This window comes from Heloderma suspectum, chromosome 5 (genome assembly GCF_057233095.1).
Source record: "Heloderma suspectum isolate Gila_16-S chromosome 5, 16-S_ref, whole genome shotgun sequence".
Lineage (NCBI taxonomy): Eukaryota > Metazoa > Chordata > Lepidosauria > Squamata > Helodermatidae > Heloderma > Heloderma suspectum.
In genome coordinates, this window is record NC_139462.1 from 21,468,842 (window position 1) to 21,484,149 (window position 15,308).

A 15,308-nucleotide genomic window follows, 5' to 3' on the forward strand; every position below is an offset into this window, starting at 1 on the left:
CCTGCTCTAGGCCTGCAGAGCTTTGTCCCGATTTTTTTTTTTGGGGGGGTGTTCAAGACACAATAATTGACTTCCTCTTTTTTATTGGTTCAGAGATGTTAGGATGCAAGGACATCTATCTATCTATCTATCTATCTATCTGCCCTGCCTTGCATTAGGAGTTCCAGGAAGCTGGGAATAGAGAAAAGCTAAAGGAATGGAAGGATGCCCTCCGCGAGGGCCCAGGGGCTTAAGGGGGGAAAGGCTTCCCTTATCTAGGGGTGGCGTGGGCAGTCGTGTCGGAATGAAAGCAGAGTGAGGCGTCCTGCTCTAGGGTCCGAAGGGAGAGAGTCCTGTTCTGTGGACACCTTTAAGGTTGCAGAACACCAGGGTCCCTGATCGGGGGTGCCGGGTGAAGCAAGGAGATGCTGCACTCGAGGAATACACAGCTGTCCAGATCCTGGCGACTCAAGGGGAGGGTGTGTTGAGGGCGGGGGGCTTCCAAGGGTTGGATCTGGGAGTCGTCTCGGGATAAGGTGGAGATTCAGGCTCTAAAGGACGCAAAAGGGGCTCTCTGGGTGGGGTATTCCTTTGGAATAATGGAAGAACGGGGTGCCCTATCCTACAGACAGTGGGGGAGTGTAGGAAGTCGCTCTCCTGGAGAATGGCACCAAACACTAGCCAAAGTGGGTTTCTTAAAGGAATAAATGGGGACCACAGAATTGCAGGGCACAGCAGGAAGACCCTTTCAAGAATTGGGCGACCATTGTGATCTAAGAGCTGGCACCTAGGGGGTGAACCCTTACTTGGCAGCAGGGGTGGTCTGCAGGATTTGTTAGGTTTTTAAGCAGGACCCCTGTTAGGAGCTGGCGTGGGGGGAAGCGAGGGCAGAGAGAGCAATGGCTGGCTTTGGGGAGGGGGAGAAGTTGAGGGAGGGTAAGGAATGCTAGGACGCCTGCTAGGGAGCGCGCGGGGGGGGGGGGAGTCCATCAAGTTCCTTTGCTCTCGCTCCTTCGCCAGCAAACAGCGCGTTGAACTGAGCTTTCAGAAGGGTCGGAAACGAAAGGAAAGGCCCAGTCTTTCGCCAGCCCCTCACGCAGGGAAGAAAGACCACCACCATAAAAAGGTCACCTTCCCGGGCAAGGAAAGAGGAAAAGAAGACATTCGCTTGGAACGCGAAGATAAATTGCAACAAGCGCCAGGGCGGTCGGAGCCCAGAAAGGAGCCGAGTCGAAGGCAAGGGCTTCCAGCTCCAGCGGGCCACTTGGCGAGCCGACCCACGAGAGCTCCGCGCTTCGGCTCCTGCTCCGCGGCTGGAAGGGAACTTCTGCGGCTCCGGGGAGCTCCCCTCTCCCTCCGCAGACGACCTTCAGGTCCGAAGACGAGATCGCCTTCCCCTCCCTCCGGCCGGGTCTCCGGCTCCGAGCGCTGCCTGCGGAGAAGGTCTCCCTTTTCCTGGGACATTCATAAGAATTCGCCCGTCTTCACTTTGCTCCCTCGGCCGTTTAAACGGAAGGAAGTCTGGATTCGCTCTTCCTTCCTCGCCCCTCGGCGAGCATCGCTGATGGATGGAGGGGCTCTAGTTTTTCTTCCTCTGGCGCATCATTCCTGTTTTCTTTCCTTCGTAATTCGTGCTCACTTTTCTTATCTTGCCCGGCTGGGCTAATTTTTGGCGTGTTTTGTCTCTCTGGTTGTTTCTTTGCTTTTCTGCGATTCCCTCTCTCTCCCTCTTTCTCTGACAGATCAGACACAGCCCCTCAAAGGTAATAAAACATTTTCATCGCTCCGGGTCCCCTTTTGCTATAAAGGGGGCAAGACAAGAACTTTGGAGAGGCGTCAATAAGCAGCCATCAGAAGGAGGGGCGAAGTCGGGCACCATCCTCCGATAGGACCTGCCTTCGGGGGAGGGGGGAGAGAGAATCTGGAGAGAGTCGCGGCAAGCCACACCCTCTCCTCCTCTTCCTCCCCCCTCTTAGCAAAGGGGCGGGGTTGGCCAAGGCTCCTCAGTCGTTGCGTATTGAGCGCGCGGTCCTGTTAAGTCGAAACATTGAAGATGTTTGGCTGGGGAGGCGTGGGGGCGGGACGTAAAGGGAGCGGGGGAGAAAGCACTTCTGTATCCCATGAGTCTCAGGATTTGCAGCGGGTGGAAAATCAAAATAAAATAGGAAGAAACGGTATCGTTTGTTTGTTCGTTCGTTTGTTTCCTTTCTTTTTTTCCAGCTGAAAAGCCCAACCCAGATTCCCCAGACGACCGGCTCGTCACCACGGTATATAATCTCTGGCCTCTTTTGAAAGGCTTATTAAGTGCCATATGGACATCCCCAAGTATTGTGTCAATGAATGTGCTGCTCCTTAAACAAACCTATGGAGATGCTCGCTCGGAGACGCCCCCCCTCCCCCTCTCCTTCTGCCAGGCTTTCCCCTTTCATTCCATTCTGCCCCCTCTCGCATTTTAACTTTCGTCTGTTTGGGTGGGGGGAGAGAAGCGTCGTTCCCCATCATCATAAACATGCTCCCCCAATATTAACTGAAGACCAACCTCGAGTTGCTGGAAAGCAGAGACGGGAGTGCAGTTGATTTCGTGGTGTGTGTGTGTTTCCCCGCCAAGCTCCTTCCAGAAGTGTTCTGTCTGTCTGCCTGCATTTCTTTCTTTCTCCAATAACAAGGATTTTTGGAAGTTGAACCAGACACAACGAAGTTTGCTTTACAAACAAAAACAACAGAGACAAAACATGATATTACCTGGGCTAAAGCGGCTGATCACTGTGGTTGCCTGTCCCTCCGCCCGCCCCGTCGCTGATTATTATTAGCCCTTTAACTTGGCGACCCCCCCCCCACGACCACTTCATGGTTCCCCTTACTAGAATCAACCCAGAAGATGCTCTGAAGACGTCACTAAAGAAGGCACTCATCATATTGTTGAATAAATTACCTGCTGTGGGGGTAGCTTTTAAGCGAACCTTTCAAATCCCATCAGCTCAGCCAATTTGTTCCAGCCCCTCTCCTAAAACGACTCGGCCTGCGGTCCCCATTACAAGACGACTGGTGCTTCTGTGAAAAGCGGCATACAAATGCCCCTAAATGAATATATACATTCTGTAAACCTAAGAAACTCCAAACTCTTGGAAAGTCTTCTAAAAGCTGCCTTGGTTTCAATGGGAGTCGGTTTAAACAGCTTCTTACTGAACCAGATGGGTAAAATCCAACGTCAATCCTACTTAGAGGAGACCTACTGTAATGACTGGGACAAGTGAAACTAAATTACGTCTTGTTCATTTCAATGGGTCTACTCTATGTAGGACTAGCGTTGGATTTTACCCGACGTGCGGAACTTTGCGTGGGCTGTGCGCCTTTTGCAGTAATTAGTGCCTGACGTTTGATCTGGCGAAGTTTGCTCTGGACACGAAATAAATGTGCCTGGCGTCTCTTGACGACAACGTGAGTTTTACTTCTGGCAAATCTCACATATTGACTAGAATGTATAATCGTGATGGTTGCTATTGTTGCTGGCTTTTTAAGCTTTCACACGCTGGGGGAACGAAAGTTAAGTCCTGTCGACCAAAAAGCCATTCACAAGTCTAATGGGGGAACACCTCGCCCCACAATAATAGGCACACTCGATTTGAGACCTGGATTCTCAAGAGCCCTGTTTTATTACAGACTTTTGTGGGCGAGGTGAGGAACTTTATGGCTACTGCCTGGCGATGACAGGAGCTGTAGTCCGCCACATGTGGAGGGTGCTATGCTGGGGAAGGCTGCTCTTAGCGCCTCAGTCGGACCGCAAAGGATAAAGATAAACTGACCGCATTTTTTAAAGTTCTTAGGCCAGTGGGGAAGTGGGAGGCGCAGAGCGAACAGACGCAACAGCAAGGCCCCGGAGTGCGCGTTAAGTGTGTGTCTTTAAATTCACTTGTTCGGGAGTACGTTTCATTGCAAATGTGTTGGAGCCTAGGCCTGGTAGTCGCCGGTTAAACTACCAATCCCCTCTTCGCCCATCGAGTTTAGAGGAACCTGGCGTCTGCCTCATTTTCGTCTTGGAGACTCGCCAAAGTCGGAGCTTAAGCATCGGTCGTTCGGAAGCTTTGCGTCGCCTTGCTGTGCTGGCTTGTCTTTTGGTGGAACGCGCTATGCCCGGCGGAGAAAGAGCAGGACCACATTCTTAATTAGGCAAATCTGTTTATGTTAATTTATTTCTTCCCCCCCCCCCCCCCGCTGTATTCCTCAGAGCGGCTTTCCTCTCTCTGCCCTAAAATGTTATCCCTGCCAGGTAGGTTAGACAGAGAGAAGGTGACTAGCCCAAAGTTATCCACCAAGCTTCGTGGCTGACTGGGGATTTTAACCCGGGTCTCTTCCCGCTGGTCCTAGTCCAACAGTGTTTAACCACTGTACCTCATTCTAAATCCGTTTCTAGGATTGCCACATTCCCCCCTCCCCAACCCACGACATCAAAACTCCTTAGCTGAGCTTCTTGTTGTTTCAAAGCTTGCAGGAGAGATAAAAATTTAGCAAATGGCGCAAATTTCCCACCCACCGCTGCAGCATCTCTGTGCAGGGGAAAGCTGGACCTGTTGAATTTCTGCCCTGCTGTAAAGCCCTGCCCGAACAAAGTTGGCCCATCCTGTTCCTTACCATGCATTGAGGATCGGTGTGGTGGTGAGAATGTGAGCCGTGACCTCTCTCACCCGCACCTCGCCCTGTCCAAAATAATAAGGCTGAATTTACCTGGCCAGAGCGCTGCGCTTGGCGTGTGAAAGGCCCCAGGTTCAATCCCTGATATCTCCAGTTTCCAAAGGAACCGGAACCAGGTGATGGAGAGGGGGGGGGACCTCCCGCACTGTCTCTTTTCAGCCTGGAGAGCTGTTCCCAGTTCAAGGAGACGGTTCTGAGGTTATAAGAACCTGGTGTGAGGCAGCTTCCTGTGTCGTATTCAGAATCGCTGAGATCAAAAACCAGAAGAAGCGCCTTGGGCTCTTAGACTGCGTCCTAAACGGCTGCGACCCTAAGAAGCTTGTCTCGGTTTCTAAGTGGAAGCGTACAGGATCTTGTGTCGCAAGGGGACATTTCCTATGGCCCATTTTAAAACAAAAACAGAAACCCAGCAACTAGCATGAACACATTTTCTTGGAGGTGAATCCCGTTCATTTCAGTACGGCTTACTCCCAAGAAAGCAGAGTTAGGGTCGCGGTCCCTATGCACGCGCGCGCACGCACACTCATATCCACATCTGGGTTGATGGCTGAGCCATTTCTCTTCCCCCCCTCCACCCCCCCCCCTTGGGCTTCGCTTCCCCCTCAAGGCTAACATTTTACCAAAACCTTTCCTATACCCATGTCTGCCTGGGGACGGGAAGGGGGGGGTCCTATTCCAATGGGGGTCGCTGCCTTTGGGGGGGGGCGGAGGGGGCAAAACGATCGCACAATCTGGACTGTTTCAGTTTCACCTCTGCCAGAGGCATCTTAGGGCAAAGGCATCGGAACTGCCTGATTTCCCCCCCTTTCCTTTCCGTTCTTTCCTTTCATTTTTTCAGCCCTTGCTTTCCATTTCCCATAGAAACCAAAACAAGCCAGGATGTTTGTACCGCAATTTTAACAAGAGCCTGTGACGGTTGGTGTGTGTTTGCCTGGAGGTGGGAATTGGTGTATGAAATCCAATTTCTTCTGGTTTGCGGACTGGGGGGTGGAGGGGTGTGTGTGTGGAGAAAAAGCCTTCAGAGAAGGAAACAGCCAAACACGCGACGCAGTCTCGAGTTGATACATACACACTACAACAGATCTATAGAGTTATGCTTCTGAACGGCGTTTCTCCCACCACTAAGAGTCCAAGTCCAGTTTTATTATTATTAACTACTACTATTGTTTAATCGTTAATAATAACAGGAGAGGAAGGTGTTATTGAGATTGCTGCTGCAGTGGCCACGATCCATCGGCAAGTCTTCTGCCCAAACTTAGCTCAGAGCTTCCCGCTGGATCGTGTCCCCCGGGCGAGATGCTCCAAACGCTCAGCTGAGCTCCGTGGCAACAGAATTCTCCATTGATTCGACTGGCTTCGAATATCGCCCTTCGTCAGCTCAGAAGACGGCCCTTCCCTCTTTCCCCAGCAGCTCCCAAACCGACTGAAACAAAAGCGAGCGACTTGGAGTCCGCACACGCGTATCCTCTTCCTGCATCATCTTCTGCAGGATTATTTTCTTGCTCATATTCAGCGGCCCGACGCCTAATAAATAGCGCGCGAGAGAGAGGCAGCGAGGGATGATCAGCGATGGAAAGTTTAACAAGGCAGCAGCAGACGAGTTCAGTATTTGCTAGCAGGTGGTTGCGCCGACAGATTTTCGACGGGGTGGGTGGCAGTTTGCATGTTAAAGCAACTGATTTGCATTTTAATTGGAGAAGAAAATGAAAATGAGGTTTTGGGGGTGGGTGTGAAAACTTCGAGGCTGGGGAGTAGGTGGGACCATTAAATAAAGACCGGCGACAGGGAGAGTGCGTGTCTAGGGAATCTTTCTTCTTCTTCCAGTGCAGTCAGGCTAAATCACATGGTCTGTAGTGGCAAGAGTGTTGGACCAGGAGCTGGGAGATCCGGGTTCTAGTCCCCACTCGGCCATGGAAGCTCACTGGGTGACTTTGGGCCAGTCACAGACTCTCAGCCCAACCCGCCTCACAGGGTTGTTGTTGTGAGGATAAAATGGAGGGGAGGAGGATAATGTGAGCCGCCTTGGGTGCCTTGCAAGAGGAAAAAAGGCGGGGTAGAAATGCAATAAATAAATAAACGTGTAACATGTGAATGTAACATTGCATGCACGGGTATCATAATAAAGGTACACTCATCGAGGGCTGGGATTGGCTGCCTGCAGCACCCTGGCGAGTGTACACCAACTGCTGTGAAATGGCCCATAGACTGTGCTGTGATTTCCAACGCGTGGCAAAACCACGAAACCCGACTGAGCACCAAAGCTCCATCTAGGCCCTGCCCCTGCCTCTGAACCGAGCTAGACATAGTTGGGGACTTTACCACTTCAGAATGCAGGTGTTTGTATGCGTGATATTTTCGAGTACTTGCCGCACAGCAAGAGTTTCCGTCATAGAGTAACCTTGCACATCAGCGAGGGACCGATTCTACATGGGGGAGTTATAATTTTGAGTTTAAATAAAAATGACACACCCAGGACACCCCTGCAATCCGGTACAGTACAGAATTCTACCACCATCTTCTGCCTATTGTGCGGATCGGCTCGGAGATTTCCTTAGGAATAATAATAATAATAAATCCAAAATTAATTCTTGCATAATTTGTCCAGAAAGTAGCTTTCCAAACCAGACAAAACATAAATTTTACACACACACACACACACGCCTAAACAGATTCACTCGTAAATTGGTGTGTGTGCTTCAGAGAGAGAGAGAGAATAATTGATTTGCACGGAAATAACGACCAAATAATCTGCATGTTAGAGATCGCAGCTCCTCTTCTTTCTGAATTACAGATACAGGCGCATATAAATTCATTTTGGGAATGAAAAGTACTAATTTTCTGGAGCATCCGGGCGATTGGGCATAATTGCAATCTATGGCGCATCTCCGATCTTATCTCCTGTTATCTACATCACCCAGGATAGTCAGCATTTTAATTTCTCAGTCTTATCTAGATCGCATCTCAGGGCATTTTTCTCCCCCTTGTCTCCATTTAAAGGATAGACTCTAATGGGAAAAGTCCACGAGCTCCGCGGACAGCTTGAAACCGGTTTACTTGAAACAGGAGATCAGACAGCTAGCTTACACGAGGAGGGGTGTGGGTGCAGGGGTGGAGAGACCACAGTCCTAGGCACGCACACTTATTTGGGGGTGAGTTCTTTGGAAAGTGGCGCTTATGCATAAACGTGCGTACATAATATATAAGATCTGTTGCATCCACTGAAACCAGTGGAACAACAATTTGGTAACCGATCGGGTCTAAAGCCGCCAATCCTGAGCACAGTTTAGGCGGTTTCAGCCCCGTTGAAGTAAATGGGGTTGCAGCCAACATTCGTCCACAATCCCCCCTACCCCCCCCCGCGTCTGGACACATTTCTAGAGGGGCAGCAACCGTGCTAGTCTGGTGTAGCGTTTTTAAGGCTCCACGAGACTCTCTGGTGGGTCTGGGAAGGCGTGTGATAAGGACCACGGGACAGCAGCATCTTCATAAGCAAGAGGGATTTCTTCTTAATACATTTATATCCTGCCTTTCCCCCTCAAGGCACCCAAGGCAGCTTACATCCTCCTCCTCCATTTTATCCTCACAACAACAACCCTGTGAGGTGGGTTGGGCTGAGAGTCAGTGACTGGCCCAAAGTCACCCAGTGACCTTCAGGGCCGAGTGGGGACTAGAACCCGGATCTCCAGTATCCCAGTCCAGCACTCTCGCCACTACACCACACTGGCTTTAAGGAAAGGAGCGATCCAAAAGTGTGTGTGTGTGTGTGAGAAAGAGAGAGAGAGAGAGAGAGAGTTTTTTCGAGCGCAATCTTATGCATGCCTACTCAGAAGTAATTCCTACTGAGTTCAGTGGAGCTCACTCCAGGAAAGGATGGGTAGGGTTGCAGCCTGATTGTGTTATTTGTATTAGCCACTTTTCTACTAAAATTAAGCAGGGTTTATTTATCTAATTTATGCTAAGGTTAGAGAACTGAGTATATGCCTCATTCTCTCCCACTGGAAGAAACCAGACTTAAATATGATTAGTTTGGCTGGATTCCATCATCTCCATCATCGTACTCATCGAGTTACCTATACCTCCTTCATAAAACTGGGAAAGATACTCTTGCATTTAGACGGAGCGAGAGTTTAGTCAGCAGTCGTCGCCGAATGTTTGTAAATATGAGCTCACACCTACACCCGGTAGGTGATTACAGTATCACGTGATCGACTGCATCTGTGAAGCAGACATCACAGATAATAATAAAAACGGCAGATGCAACTCCCATATCACGTCAAACACGAGTCTTTTCGATGGGGGCAGTTCTCACGTTCAGCGCAAAGAGCCATGCAGTGAACGAGTCAAGGAAGGATGAGCCATGAACACACGTGTGGGAATCAGCCTTTAAAGGGCAGCGCAGCGCAAGAAAGAAACAAATACTCCGTGAGAGTTGCTCGCTGGAGCAGGGAGGGTGAACCTGTCATGTTTCTTCGATGGATCTGACTTCTAAACATGTACTCCTTCAGCGTAAACGAGACTGAACACAGATGGACTTCCTTCCCGGTTAACACACATAGGATCGGGCTGCGCGCGTGCTTGGGATCTCAGCCTCTGAATGTCAAAAGGTCCTATAATTGAAAACTGCCACGTCCCCGAGCGGTTTGCAGCCTGTTCCAACCTGCTGCTCTCCAGATGGGTTTGGGTGGCAATTCCCATCACCCACAGTCGGCTGTGGATGGTGGGAATTATAGTCCAAATGTCTCTGGAGGGCAGGGGGTCCCGGAAGTGTCTAAATCCTTTACAGGTAATTATTACTACCCAACAGATGAAGGTAAAAAGGAGAAGAAATAAGTCAATCTACAAATTTTCCTGCAACAAAAGATCTTTTAAAAAATGAAATTATTATTAGTATTGATTGACGATTAATAATGATCTCCCAGGCAAATCTGAGTGGACAAGTTTTATTGTCTATTGTCTCTACGCTGGTCCCCCGCTCCCCACACACACTTTTCTCCTGGGGAAAAATGCATCTGTCTTGGGAAGCCACTGAATTCTTGTTGGTCTTGTTCGTGTGTATTGTTGTTTTTAAAAAGACGATCTGTTGATGTACAAACATTTTTGCAGTTGGGACAGAAAAGGAGTTTCTGTCTGTAGAAATAGAACTGCATTACTAGGAGAGATTAGCGCGGCACATGACATGACATGTCATGACCAAGAAATCTTTGAGGTGTGGACGCCCCCTTGTGGTGGAAGGAAGAAAAAGCGGGATTCACAGCCCGCAACTCAAGGCATTTAAATCAAAAATCGCTCGGATTAAATTTTTAAGCAGCAGTTTAGCTCTTAAGGAGCTCAGTTTAGCTGGGCTGGCAGTTGGCCAAAAAGCGGCTTTTACAAACACGAATGAATGAAATGCTACTGGAACTCACCACAGTGGTATCCAATTATTTCCCCAAAAGCGTTGCCAGGAAGGTTTAATTTCTAAAAGAGAAAGATGTGGGAGGGAGTGGGGTGTGGTGGGGTGCGGTGGGGTGGGGTAACCAATCTTGAAATTGAGAAAATAGATACGAACAATGGACTCAAATCTAGCCAATATAAACAGGTGCTTAACTCTCCTACTGAATTTAATGAGATGTGGTTAGATCAAGATAAATCATTGGTAGATTGTGATGCTATGCTCAGTTATGTTCAGCTATGTACAGGATTACAGCCCTAATGGGGAATATATGAGAAATAATCTGGGATTAAGAAGAAAAATAAACACATAGAAGAATAAATGTAGTAGAAGTTTGGAAAGATATGCATGCAAATATGATTTTATCCAGGCCACATGAAAACGCACTACGGTTCCCAGCAATGCGACAAACTGTGTGTGTGCATCAACATGATGATCTGGGACAGAACTCTTGGAATTCAGATGAGAATGGTCTGACAAGTAAATGTACTGAGCCGATTCTGAACCAAGTCAACTGGAGTTCATCTATCAGTAGTTGTCGCTGTTGCCACACCGCCACACCCCCGCCACTGCCTCCACCCGGCCCCCAGCTCCTTACCTGGTCCTCTGGACATGCGCCTGCAGCCATCTTGTTCCAGGAAATGGCGGGAGCCATTTTTAAAATGGCAACTACCTGTATTTCTGGAAATCCAGGGAGTCACCATTTAAAAAATGGTTGCCCTCATTCCCTGGAAAAAGACAGCTGTAGGTGTGTGTCCAGAGGGCCTAGGAGCTGGTGGCAGCAGAGGTTCCCCCAGCAACCTCAGCAGCCCATCCTCCTTGCAAGCTGCCTCCGCCGCCCGACTCAAGCCTTCATGGGCTCCTTGCAAGCAAGGAACCCGTGAAGGCTTGAGCAGAGGCAGAAGTTGGCTCCAACCGGGTGCCATCCCCGCCTTGCAAGCAAGGGAGAAAGGGGAGTTGGAGGGTGACTCTTACCCTCCTGCCGGTTGGCAGGCTGCGACGGACAGCGGTTTCCCTGGCAGTGCCTTTCCCGGCAGCTTCCCCAGCAGCAGTTCCCTTGGAGGTGGCACCCCCTCCCATGGAACAAGGACCCAGGTAAGAAGTTGGGGGCTGGGTGGCATGTTGGGGGGGGTGTGAGGCGGGATTCGGATGTCCGAATCCCGATTCAGCTTTGTAGGCTGAGTCAGGTTGTGGGGGGGGGGGAATCAGCTCAAGCCAAATCGGGCCCACCTCTGAAGTCCCAGAGCAGCTTCTGAGTTGGACTGGGGGTGTCCATACATAGCCCTAGTTGGAACAGCTCTGAAAATTAAGCCCTCTTGAGCCAGAGCTCAAAAGAAACCGAGCAGTTGCGAGCTCAAGACATTTTCCTCCCTCCCTCCTAGGTCCATCGCTTTTAATAGTCTTGCTGAACCATTTGGAAATAAAGTCCTGCCTTCAGCTAGCCACTTTCCCCATGATGCTGTCTGAAGCAGGTCATTTCACCCTGCTCAGGGGTGGGGAACCACTTTCAGCCCGAGGTCCAAATTTGCTTTCAGATCAGCTCTCTGGGGCCGCATTCCAATGGTGGGTGGGACAAAAGGCAAGGGGGTGGTACCAAATGCAAAAGGGGTGGGGCCAAAAGCCAAAAAATGACCAGATTATTTTAGTTTAAAGTTCTTACTTCCAGCAGCTCAGCCTTAGGAGAGGCAATTCAGCCTTGTAGAATTGGGGTGGAGGGTCAGTTGGGGGAGAGAATGCACAAAAGCCAGGAAACCACCAACCAGTGAGGGGGCAGGGGAAGGGGGCATGGCCATCTGGGGAACCCTGGAGGGGCAGATTTAGCCCCCAGGCCTGAGTTTTCCCACCATGCAACTCTACTTCATGGAAGGGCTGACCCCGAAACCCAGATTGTCCTCCATTAGGGATGTACAGATTTTGTTAAATCCATTCCGTCTGTATTTTGCAGATTGTCAGATGTCTTTCATTCTCTTGTCCACTCATTTATGGAATTGGATTTTTCTCAATTTCTTGAACTTGTGTTCACACTGGAAAGTGCGCACTTCTGCAAATGTGCACTTTTGCAAATTCACATTTGTGCAAACATGCAGATGCTGCCCAAATGTGCATTTTTACACTTTAGCCAATGGGGAAAATGAGTATTTTCCACCAGTGTTTTTTTCTTCATATTTTTGTACGATTACATTTGCGTACGTTTCTGGAAAGTAAAAAAACTGACCCATGATTCCATGGAATCCTCACAACTCAGAAAAAGCCGGTATATTGCAGAATCCATGGGTTGGATCATAGCAATCCAAACTCATTTGAATCCATTGCTGATTTCGTCAACATCCCTACCTTCCATTGCACTTACGACATACCTATGCTGGAGTTTCATGTTGAGTGCAATGAACAGCGCAGTTCCCTATTGTACACCATCACCCCCAACCGAAGACGGAGGACTGGGTTGTTAGCCGGTATTTCCCCAAGTTGTGTTTTGCTCTCACCAAAGGGAACAAGAAGTCACTTATACTTGATCAATTGACATTTCGACATCTTTTTTCCCCTTGTAGCAGAACTCTGTTGCCCATGAATCATGGACTGTCTGACCTACCCAGAGAAGAGAATCTCACAAGAGGAGCCAAAGCCGGAAATCCCAGCGCTCTCCTGGGTGCTAATTCCAACGTTTAATCAAGATCTGATTACCAAGAAGGAAGACGGGACATAAAAATTCTATAAAGGTTTTAAAAACTTCACTCTCATCCATAATTCACACGCCAATGATGCCCATTACGGCATTCAACATGGGAAGAAAACCGGGATGTTTTTGCAAGACTCGCAACAGCAGGGACTCCTGCCAATTCTAATGATCAATCTAAGGCCATATGTTGGTTTTCTAAAGCTTTCACAAGTCTAGGAGCATTAATTCCTTCTCTGCCACTACGTATTCTGAAAAGGAAGAAAGGGAGGGGGAAACGCCCACGTTAAATATTTGAAGAACAGCAAAAGATTAAGACCGTTGTCATAGGAAGCTGCTTATACCAAATCAGAACACTGGTCTATCCAGCTCAGTATAGGAAGGATGGGGTAAGACCAGTGGAGGCTGGTGGCTCTGATGCCAGTGGGGCTGTGAATCCGCTCAGGGTTTCAGTCAGAACCAGTCAGAACTCTAAATGAGCCATCCAAGGTGCTTGGGAGAGCTCCTTTAGAGTTCTGACTGGTTCTGACTGAACCCGGAGCAGATTCACCTCCTGACTGACATCAGAGCCACCAGCTTTCACTGGATAGGACAGAACAGGAAGCTGCCTTATACGGAATCAAACCATTGGTCCATTCAGCTCAGTATTGCAGTATTCCCCAGTCTTGCTGTATTCTTGCAGTATTGCAGTATTCCCCAAGCTTGCAGTATTCCCAAAGTATTGCAGTATTCCATCCAGCTCAGTATTGTAGTATTCCCCAAGCTTGCATTCTCGCAGTATTCATGCAGTATTTCTTTATTCCATTTCTATACTGCCCAATTGCCAAAGCTGTCTGGGTGGTTCACAAAAATCTAAACCACAAAGCACAGCATAAAATAATATAAAACATGAAAGCTTAAAACCACAATATAACAGTACAACTGGTATTCCCCAAGCTTGCAGTATTCCCCAGCCTTGCAGTATTCCATCCAGCTCAGTACTGCAGCATTCCCCAAGTCTTGCAGTATTCCATCCACCTCCGTACTGCAGCATTCCCCAGCCTTGCAGCATTCCCCAAGTCTTGCAGCATTCCATCCAGCTCAGTATCGCAGCATTCCCCAGCCTTGCAGCATTCCATCTAGCTCAGCACTGCAGTATTCCCCAGGCTTGGGGGATATTGCACTACTGAGACAGCAACTCCCACCAATCAGTGGTGTAGTGGTAAATGTGGAAGTACAGGCACCCATCATGATGGTCCCCATAGCCATGACCCCAAGGAGAGTCCAAAATTCCAGGCAGCTGTGTTGATCCATATCTACAAACCCATTCGAGCACTTTCCATCTCCCTTAGGAGCAGGTCTTTCATAAAGCTAAGGGGTCTTCATTGTCCATTCGAGACCAAGCCACCTCCAACGATTTTACATGATAACACAGAACAATATATTGTTGCTGGGAAAATTAATTCCCCTCCACACCCCGTGATGGGGAGGACTGCAGCTCAGCTCAGAGGGAATGGGGAATTCTGAGGGGGGGGGGTAGCAGATGACATCAGCATTACCCATTAGCTTGACAAAGACCTGCTTTGGGTGGAGATACAACTGCTAGAACTGGTTTGTTGATATGGATCAACAAGGGGTGCTGGAGAAATCCTCTGTAGACTCCAGTGAGGCCGAATCCAACCTTTGGCGTCCAGATTTCATGTGGGGTAGCCTTCCATCTTTCTAAAAGGCGTGATAGGCAGCTCCCAGGGCTGGAAATTCAAATGCTATATGTGGGGGATTACCTGGGTTGGGCTTAGATTCTGATGTGATGAAATCTCCCAAGTTTAGTCACAACTGAGCCACGATCAATAGCCAGAGATGACCTGATGATCCATCCTTCGGGTGATTTCTCTAGTCCCTACTTAGCATAAACGGAGTCATCCTGAATGTGTAGAGATGCAAATTTGAAGGTCTATCACAGCTTGGCAATGGTCTTTTTTCAGAGGCCTTTTCAGGGTGGGGAAGAGGTTTGTTTCATCACACAGGGACTCGCTGATTCTTAGCTCAATCTCTTATAGTACAACATGATATTCATGTCTATTTAGAAGTAAACCAGATGTGTTGGACTACAGCTCTCATAATCCCCAGCTATGCTGGCTGGGATGATCGGTGTTGCACTCTAATGCATTTGGAGGGTGCCAGGTTGAGGGTGATCTACAAGATTAATGTGCATTTTTGTCTATATGTGGGGGATTACCTGGGTTGGGCTTAGATTCTGATGTGATGAAATCTCCCAAGTTCAGTCACAACTGAGCCATGATTATGGCTGAACTAAAGCCCCAGACATATTTGAGAAAAAAGAGAGTTTGGAAGGGACCTCAAAAGTCATCTAGTCCATCCAGTGCTGGCTCCAAATTTGGGGGGGGGGCACTTGGGCAGCCACCTTTAATGGGCCCCCTGCCTTAATACATTGACATTTTCACCACTGTTGTCACCAGCTGCTATTATTCCTCATCCTCTTTCTCATCGTTGCCACCACGTGCTTGCTGGACAGGCAGAGAGCCAATGAGTCAA